This window comes from Zea mays, chromosome 4 (genome assembly GCF_902167145.1).
Source record: "Zea mays cultivar B73 chromosome 4, Zm-B73-REFERENCE-NAM-5.0, whole genome shotgun sequence".
Taxonomy (NCBI): domain Eukaryota; kingdom Viridiplantae; phylum Streptophyta; class Magnoliopsida; order Poales; family Poaceae; genus Zea; species Zea mays.
The window spans coordinates 216329622-216337312 of record NC_050099.1 but is presented as its reverse complement, the minus strand read 5'-3'; the positions used below and the strand labels follow the sequence as shown (position 1 = coordinate 216337312).

The 7691-nt window shown below is 43.1% G+C and overlaps 1 long non-coding RNA gene across 1 annotated transcript; it reads left to right on the top strand.

Moving 5' to 3' along the window:
• Positions 1–3708: 3708 nt before the first annotated feature.
• Positions 3709–4637, top strand: LOC103654594 (uncharacterized). The gene is made up of 2 exons (XR_566198.4): positions 3709–4181; positions 4280–4637. It is a non-coding gene; the product is annotated as an uncharacterized lncRNA (long non-coding RNA).
• Positions 4638–7691: the final 3054 nt, after the last annotated feature.

Sequence of the window (7691 nt, the reverse complement as noted above, 5' to 3'; positions counted from 1 at the left end):
ATTTTTCAGCCATTCAGCCTGCAGGACATCTGGTCACATGTGCGGAATTCAAACAGGCGTTCAGGGAACATTATGTTCCGGAAGGGGTTCTACGATGAAGCTGGAGGAGTTCATACGTTTAAAACAAGGGGGGAGACTCAGTAATGCGATATTTCAACAAGTTTAATCATCTCTCCCAATATGTTATCGATCAAGTGGACACGGATTTGAAAAAGAAAATTTGCTTCATGAGAGGGTTGAATGATCGACTCCAGCGCAAGATGGCCACATGTCTGGATCTCACCTATAGTAGGGCTGTAAGCACAACACTGTCAGTGGAAGCTAAGAATTCGGGACAAGGAAAAACCAAGAGATATGGGGGGTGAAGGATCATCTCAGGGGTTTGAAAAGCGGACAAGGTTGGTAATTCGTCCCTTCAACCCAAATCGTTCTTCTCCTCGTCCACCCACATATCCCTTTAAGCAACCAGTGTTCATCCATCCCACTCCTACCCCCGCCAAGAACAATCAGCCGAGTGCCCTTGGTGCTCGTTTCCCCGCCCTACCCAGTTCCTCAAGTGGCTGCTTTAATTGTGGGAAGTCTGGACATTTTATCAAAGATTGCCCTTACCCAAAACAAAATAAATCAAATTTCAAAAAAAACTTCTAGGAACACAGCTCAAGGAAAGGGAAATGTGGTCAACCCTCCAGCGGGCAAGAATATGAAGAAAACTGGGCGAGTTTATTACATCAAAGTGGCGACTACCCCGGAAGGAGAACCGATGATGATGGGTACGTTTCTCGTTGCCAACCATCCCGCTGTTATCCTTTTTTATTCTGGTGCATCACATACATTTATGAGCAAGACTTTTGTTGAGAAGCATTGCATACGTAGTACTAAATCAAAAGAGGGTTTTGTTATTCACTCACCTGGGGGTCAAATATTTACTAAGGAAGTAGTCTTCCACGTACCCGTAATATTGGCCGGACGTGAGTTCCCTGCTAACATGATTGTTATAAATGGACAAAAAGTAGATGTAATTCTAGGCATGATCATAATTCAAATGTAACATTAATCCCAAAACCGGGTATAGCAATAGCTATACTACCCAGTAGTTCATTTGTTTGCAAGGTGTGGGATAAACAATACTAGAGAAACCTATTGGGTCCCATCAAATTAACTTGAGCATGTCACAGTGATTACGAGAGAACATTATTAGGTGGAGAGAAAAGTGATCAAGGGCACAACTTACCTTCAACGAGCTCCTGCTTAGTATTCCACCTACTAAGTATCGAGATCCTCGGTCGTTTGCTCATCTACTCGCAGCAATACAAGCAAACATGGTATAGAAGAAATTAACATCACACCAAACATCATAACATAATGTATTATAATATCTATGCATAGTAACAAGACCACCGGTTCGAGAACCACTAAATTCGGAGTTACGGTTAAAGAGTAACGATTTTCCAAAGATTTAGGTGTTAGATATAAAACAAATTAAGTAAAATTTTATCTTATGTTTCATAACAAATAAAATTACCAGATGATAAACAATATTAATATGAATTCTATGCGACTAGAATGGATCAAAAAGGAGTTTAAATGAATTAATTATGAATTAACTAAGTTTCTGGGATTATTTTCATACAAAAAAACATTCTCTGCACTAATTTATTCCATTTTATTTACTGTTGGGCTGTGGGTTTAAAATCCATAGAGTACATGGGCTATGTCGCTAAAATCTTGGGCCTGTTTTATATTTCTTTTAATAGTGCAAGGATGGCGGGTTGATATCCTAAAACCCTAGGGGCTCATCTAGAAATTTCCTCGGTCGAAGGGGTATCCTTTGCTCTAGACCATGCGATTACGAATCCACAGACCAGGTTTGATCTCCTAATCTCACGAGCTGTCATACCACACTGCTCGTCAGATTCGAGATCGATGGATCTAATTTAATGATTTGAAGTGATACGCCAAGATTTGATCTGGGCCATTCCCCACATGATCTACGGTCGAGGGCCAACACTTGCCAGATCTAATCCTAGCCCTTGCATCGAAGATCAAAGATTTACCGAAGCCCTACCCAAGTCGGCACCAGAGACGGTGATGAACCCTTCACCCACGGCGGCGCCATTATCGCGCACAGTCCGCCGATGCCTCAGCACCCAATCTCCATCGATAGCCCACGAAATACATTGCAGAGGTTAGTACGAACTTGGTTCCGAGGTCTTTACCGATGAGCGTGATGGCGACTGCCGCGGACCACGGTGCGACGTGGTTCCTCGTCTCCGGTGAGGAATTCCCAGGCTTCAGAGGTGAGTCCTATGTGGTGATGCTGCCGAGATTCTCCCCTCCGGCACGGTGACACCCACCAGCGAGTAATGAGGTCTCGAGCGTCAGTGACAAGGGGAAGTCCCACGGTGGCGCGAGCGCGACGAGCCAGCGGTCCGGCGGACCCACTCGATGGTGAAGACCGGTGTTCAGCTGATGTTGTTGGGGAAAGATTACGGGCACACGATGGAGGAGGAAGGGCACGACGACCACGGGTTCAAGCTTTATCCCTCAGCACCACCCAAATGACCCCCTCCCCCCTGCAAAGCGCCCGCCATTGTCGTGTTCGGTTGACACCGGTCCCGTGAAGGGGATGACCCATCCGACGGACGAGCCCCACGCGCCAGCGGTTGAAACTTGTGCGCGCACTTGAGTGACCGACGTGTGGGCCCGGTTTGTTAGTGTTTCCTCAGATCAGCGTGCACGTCGTCTGTTTCGCGAGCGTGGGGAGACCGACAAGTGGGCCAAGGGTGTCGATGCCGACCCATTCACTTGGGCTGTGCTGAGAGAAAAGTGGGTCGTGCGTAAGGGGAACAGTACTGGGCCGCGCCTCAGTTTTGGGCCTAGAATGGTTTTGGAAGCCTTCTTTTATTTATTTTTGTTTTGAATTTCTTCCCGAAATTTCAAACTCTAGTATTTGAATTAAAACTTGTTTATGAGTTCACACATACGTTAAATGCACAAATAAAGTACTAGTATGAAGAATTATAATTATTCAGATATATTTTTCTTTGTAATGTATATTCTTTTCCATTTCTATTTCATTCTCTTTTCTTATTTCTCTTTCCATTTCCAAGTTCTATTTTTCAAACTTAAACTTGCCTCATGAACTTGAAGTCAAATGCAAAAATTTAAGAACCTCAGCATGAAATGCATATTCCAGTATTTATTTATTTGTTACTTGAGTAATTTAATTCTATTATTTGAATATGCAAAAAGAAAAGAAACCAAATAATATCTGAAGGTTCCATAATCCCAAAACACCAACACATAAATATATTTATTTATTTTATTATTTTTCTTTTATAAAAATTTTGGGCTTTACAGTTTTCTCGTGTTAAAGGCGTACTGATGTTTGAACCATACTTTCTACTTGGGGTTTGCTCACTGAAGATAGTATGTTGCGATTTGCGTGCAATTTCAAAAGTGTTGCGGATATATCTATTATCTACAATCTCTATCTATATCTTCCCCTACAAAAATCTCTTATCTCTGTCTATATGATCAATATCTATATCTATAGCTCTATATCTAAATCTACTTCCATATATCTACATCTGTACCTATATCTATTCATTTATAAATAAATAACAATATTCCTAAATTTAATATTAAATGGCAAAGATTTCTTACTCCGTCGCTCACCACCTTCCAATTTTCAGTACGATTAGATAATGGACCCAATATCCTGTGTGTTTGTATAGTACAAGTTTATGCATTTGTATGTGTTATAGAATATTGTTCAGGAATTATATGGAATTAGAGTTAAAATAAATAAATAAAATGATGTCTATAAACGCCACAGATAGCTAGAAAGGAGAATTAATCAAAACCAGAGCACACAAGATCGTGATTGGATATTCACATTTTACTATTCGTATCTAAGGAGATAATTAATGCATGTGACAAAACCACATTCATTTGTTTGCTAATTGATTGTACGTTCTTTTATATAAAAGGACATGTACACTAGCTAAAATGGAGAACAAATATAGATACACATACTCTTCTCCAGCGCACACATCACTAGGGAATTCGATCTATATATCCTCTTCTTCTCATGGCGGTGTTCAAGACGACAATCGTCCTATTCCTGGTTTTTGCGGTCCTGTCTTCAACGTCTCCGTGCTACGAAGCCGGACGAAGCTGTAGGCACCATCACCGACCCTACTTTACTTTATTTTCTACAGTATTATTCTCCTTCTCAAGACTGACTGATCACTGACGAGTGAGGCAGCATGTGCAGGCATTGGTGGCTGCGATCAGCAGCTAGATGCGACACCGTGCGTGGACCCTCTCAAGAATGACGCGGACCACTGCACGACCGCGACATGCGCCTTGCAATGCCTGTCCGCCAAGCACAAGACCAAGTCTGCCTACTGCAAGCATGAGGGCAGCAAATACGAGTGCTGCTGCCCGCCATGAGAGCAATCAAGCTAGAGCAGGGGTTATGTGATACACTCAATAAAATAAATAAACTTAACGTTTGTTCAATAATAAAGAGATGGAAGGGATACTGACTTTATCAAACACTAGCTCGATCGCATATGCATGGATGGCTGGGCACTGAGCTTTTTGAAATGAATTGTGATATGGTTTGACTATGGGGGTGTTTGGTTTCTAGGGAGTCTCTCTATTTGATTTCATTTTAGTCCTTAAATTGTCAAATACGAAAACTAAAATAGAGTTTTATTTTCGTATTAGGTATTTTAGAAACTAAAATGAAATAAAATGGAGGACTAAAAATAGTCCCCAGAAACCAAACACCCCCTATATATGCACATGAAACGTTACCTTATCGACTATTGTGACATCCTGGCTCCAGGGGACGGTGATATCCTGGCTCAAGCCTTAATAAAATTAATATAATACTCATACGAACAAGATACATCTTATTTTTCGGAAGCCTATCTCAAAAAAACCTCCAAGTTAAACATGCTTGGCTTGGAGCAATTTGGGATTGCTGACTCGTGTTGGTCTATAAGGATGGTTTATGGTCATAGAGGGCTGTCAGGAATAAGTACTGCCTGTTGAGAGCCTTCCTCTTCCGAAGGTCCTCAAAATCGCGACTAACCATATGTTTTCAATATGGCATGGATCGTTACTAGGGAGCTTTGGCTTAAGGATGAAGGTTTTCTCTCATGGTAGGGTAAAGATGTAGCCCGAAGGTAGTAAGAATGGACGACGAAGCTATAGCCGAAGAGCTTTGGCTTGATGTGACGACGAAGATCAAATATGATGATAACCGAAAAGAGACAAAGACAATTCAATTCTTAATGATTCGTGTTATGCCTATAGGTGATTGTCAAGGGCATAAATGTAATTTTACTCGGGTTGTGTCCCGTGCCTATAAATAGATGAACAGTAGCACCGTACTGTTCACACTGGATTGTAATTGCTCTCGCGTCATCACCTTCGAACAAGCCGAAGGTATCAATGTAATGTAAATTTTGTTATTGTTCATGTGTACATCATGAAATACATATGTGAATGAGCCAATGGATTGCATTCATTATATCTATGTATTCTAATTCTCGTGAGTGATGAAAATATGTCCTTCATGACCTTCGTCTGAAGATCATTATATCCGAGAGGAGATAATGCTTCGGAGGACGAAGGTCCTTAATCTTTAACAATTGTGTTGCCTTGTTCTTGATTCACAACATTTAAGAACAAGTGACCAACATTGGTGCCCACCTCCGGTGAACTCAAACGACCACCTTCGGCAAGCATCCACCTTCACCATGCTGTCAAAGAAGACAACATCACCAGGGGTTGCCCTGCAGCCACTGGACACAAACCAGGAGACACTCTCCGTGCAAGAAGCTAGGAGCCAAAAGAGAAAGGCTACTAGCCCAACACCTCAAAAGGAGGAGCTAGACCAGGAGATCAGGGAATTGGAAGCTATTCACCAACAGGTGCAAAGGAAGAGGAAAAATATGCTTCGGCTCACCGATCTTCAGAAAAAAATCGACGAAGCTACCGAAGAAATGTGTCACCTCACTCAGGATGACCAAGAACGAAGGCCTCAACATAGGGAGCTCTGTCAAGAAAGCCCAATCAATGATAATGAATGGTACGATGACTTTCATCACGGTAACTTTGCTTTTGATGATGCTTCTCCTCTAGCAGCAGAGTTGCAGGCTACCCCGTGGCCACCATCTTACAAGTCAGCTCAGCTCCCCATGTATGATAGATACTCATATCTGAAGCAGTTCCTGATGAGCTACGAAGCAACCATATCTTCATATGGGGGCAACACTGCTGTCATGGCGAAATCCTTCGTCATGACAGTTAGAAGTGTGGCTCAAACATGGTATTCTTCTCTTCGACCGGGAACAACAACGTCATGGTAGAAGCTAGAAGATATGCTAGTCACTAGCTTCCAGGGTTTTCAGACGAAGCCAGTCACTACCCAAGCCCTGTTCCAGTGCATGCAGGACCATGACGAGTACCCATAGGCATACGTCCGAAGGTTCTTGCGACTGAGAGCTCAGGCGCCTACAGTGCCCAATGAGATTGTCATTGAGGCCATGATTAAGGGGCTCATACCAGGACCAACGACGCAATATTTTGCAAGAAAGCCAACACAAACCTTGGAGAAGCTTCTCCAGAAAATGGATAAGTACATCAGAGCCGATAATGACTTTCGGCAAAGAAGGGAAGAAGCCTACAGATACTCCAAGATGACCAAAGGCTTCAGAGGAAGACTCCACCCTAGGCATGTCAGGATGATCCATAACCCTAGCTCAAGCGACGATAGGGGAACCATACCCAAGGGCAGCAGCACACTCTCAATCATCAGGGGCACATCAAAGTTCTTTCAGGCCACCAGCTCTGAGAGGCAGAGGGGGCATAAGCTTTGGAGGAAGATATGGTAATCAGCCTAGGAGACTGTTCTGCTTATTTTGTGGCGAAGACAAGGGACACACCACAAGGACGTGCCAAGTCACGATCCAGAAGTAGAAGGAAATTGCTGAAGCCGAAGCACGGCAGAACCCGCCGAAGCAGGTCTTACATACTGCTTCGTGCTATTCTCCGTACATCCCGGAGTATGTGGGCAATCAACAGCCTATGACTTCCGTTGCTTCGGCGAGTCACTCCCAAGCTTCCTGGGCTCAGTTGCCACCACCACCACCACTGGCGCCTGCCTTGGTTCATAATCAATAGCCAGAAGGGCATCGTCAGGCACATCAATAGCGTGACCTTCGAGGAGAGTCCGAAGCTCGCATAGTCAATAGCACTGTGCCCGAGTCGAGACATATCTACTGAAGGTGGCACAGCGTTTTGACCAAATAGTGCCTTGATCCAATGCATTTTTACTCTTTTTTGCCTTTACATTTTCTCTTAAAAAGACAATACAAGAAGATCTAACCTTCAGTTGATGTAATAAGCCTGTGGTGACACCATTGAGTGTAACAAAAACGGATCAAAAAGCTCCAAAGTCGTTCCTAATGGAATGCAGAGTAAGTTATGAAGCTCCAAAGTCGTTCCTAAGGGAATGCAGAGCTAAGATACCACCTAAATAAAAAGTGAAGAAGCTCCAAAGTCGTTCCAAAGGGAATGTAGAGCTTAAATGCCACCTAAGTCAAAGGTGAAGAAGCTCCAAAGTCGTTCCTAAGGGGATGCAGAGCTTAGCTCCAAAGTCGTTCCTAAGG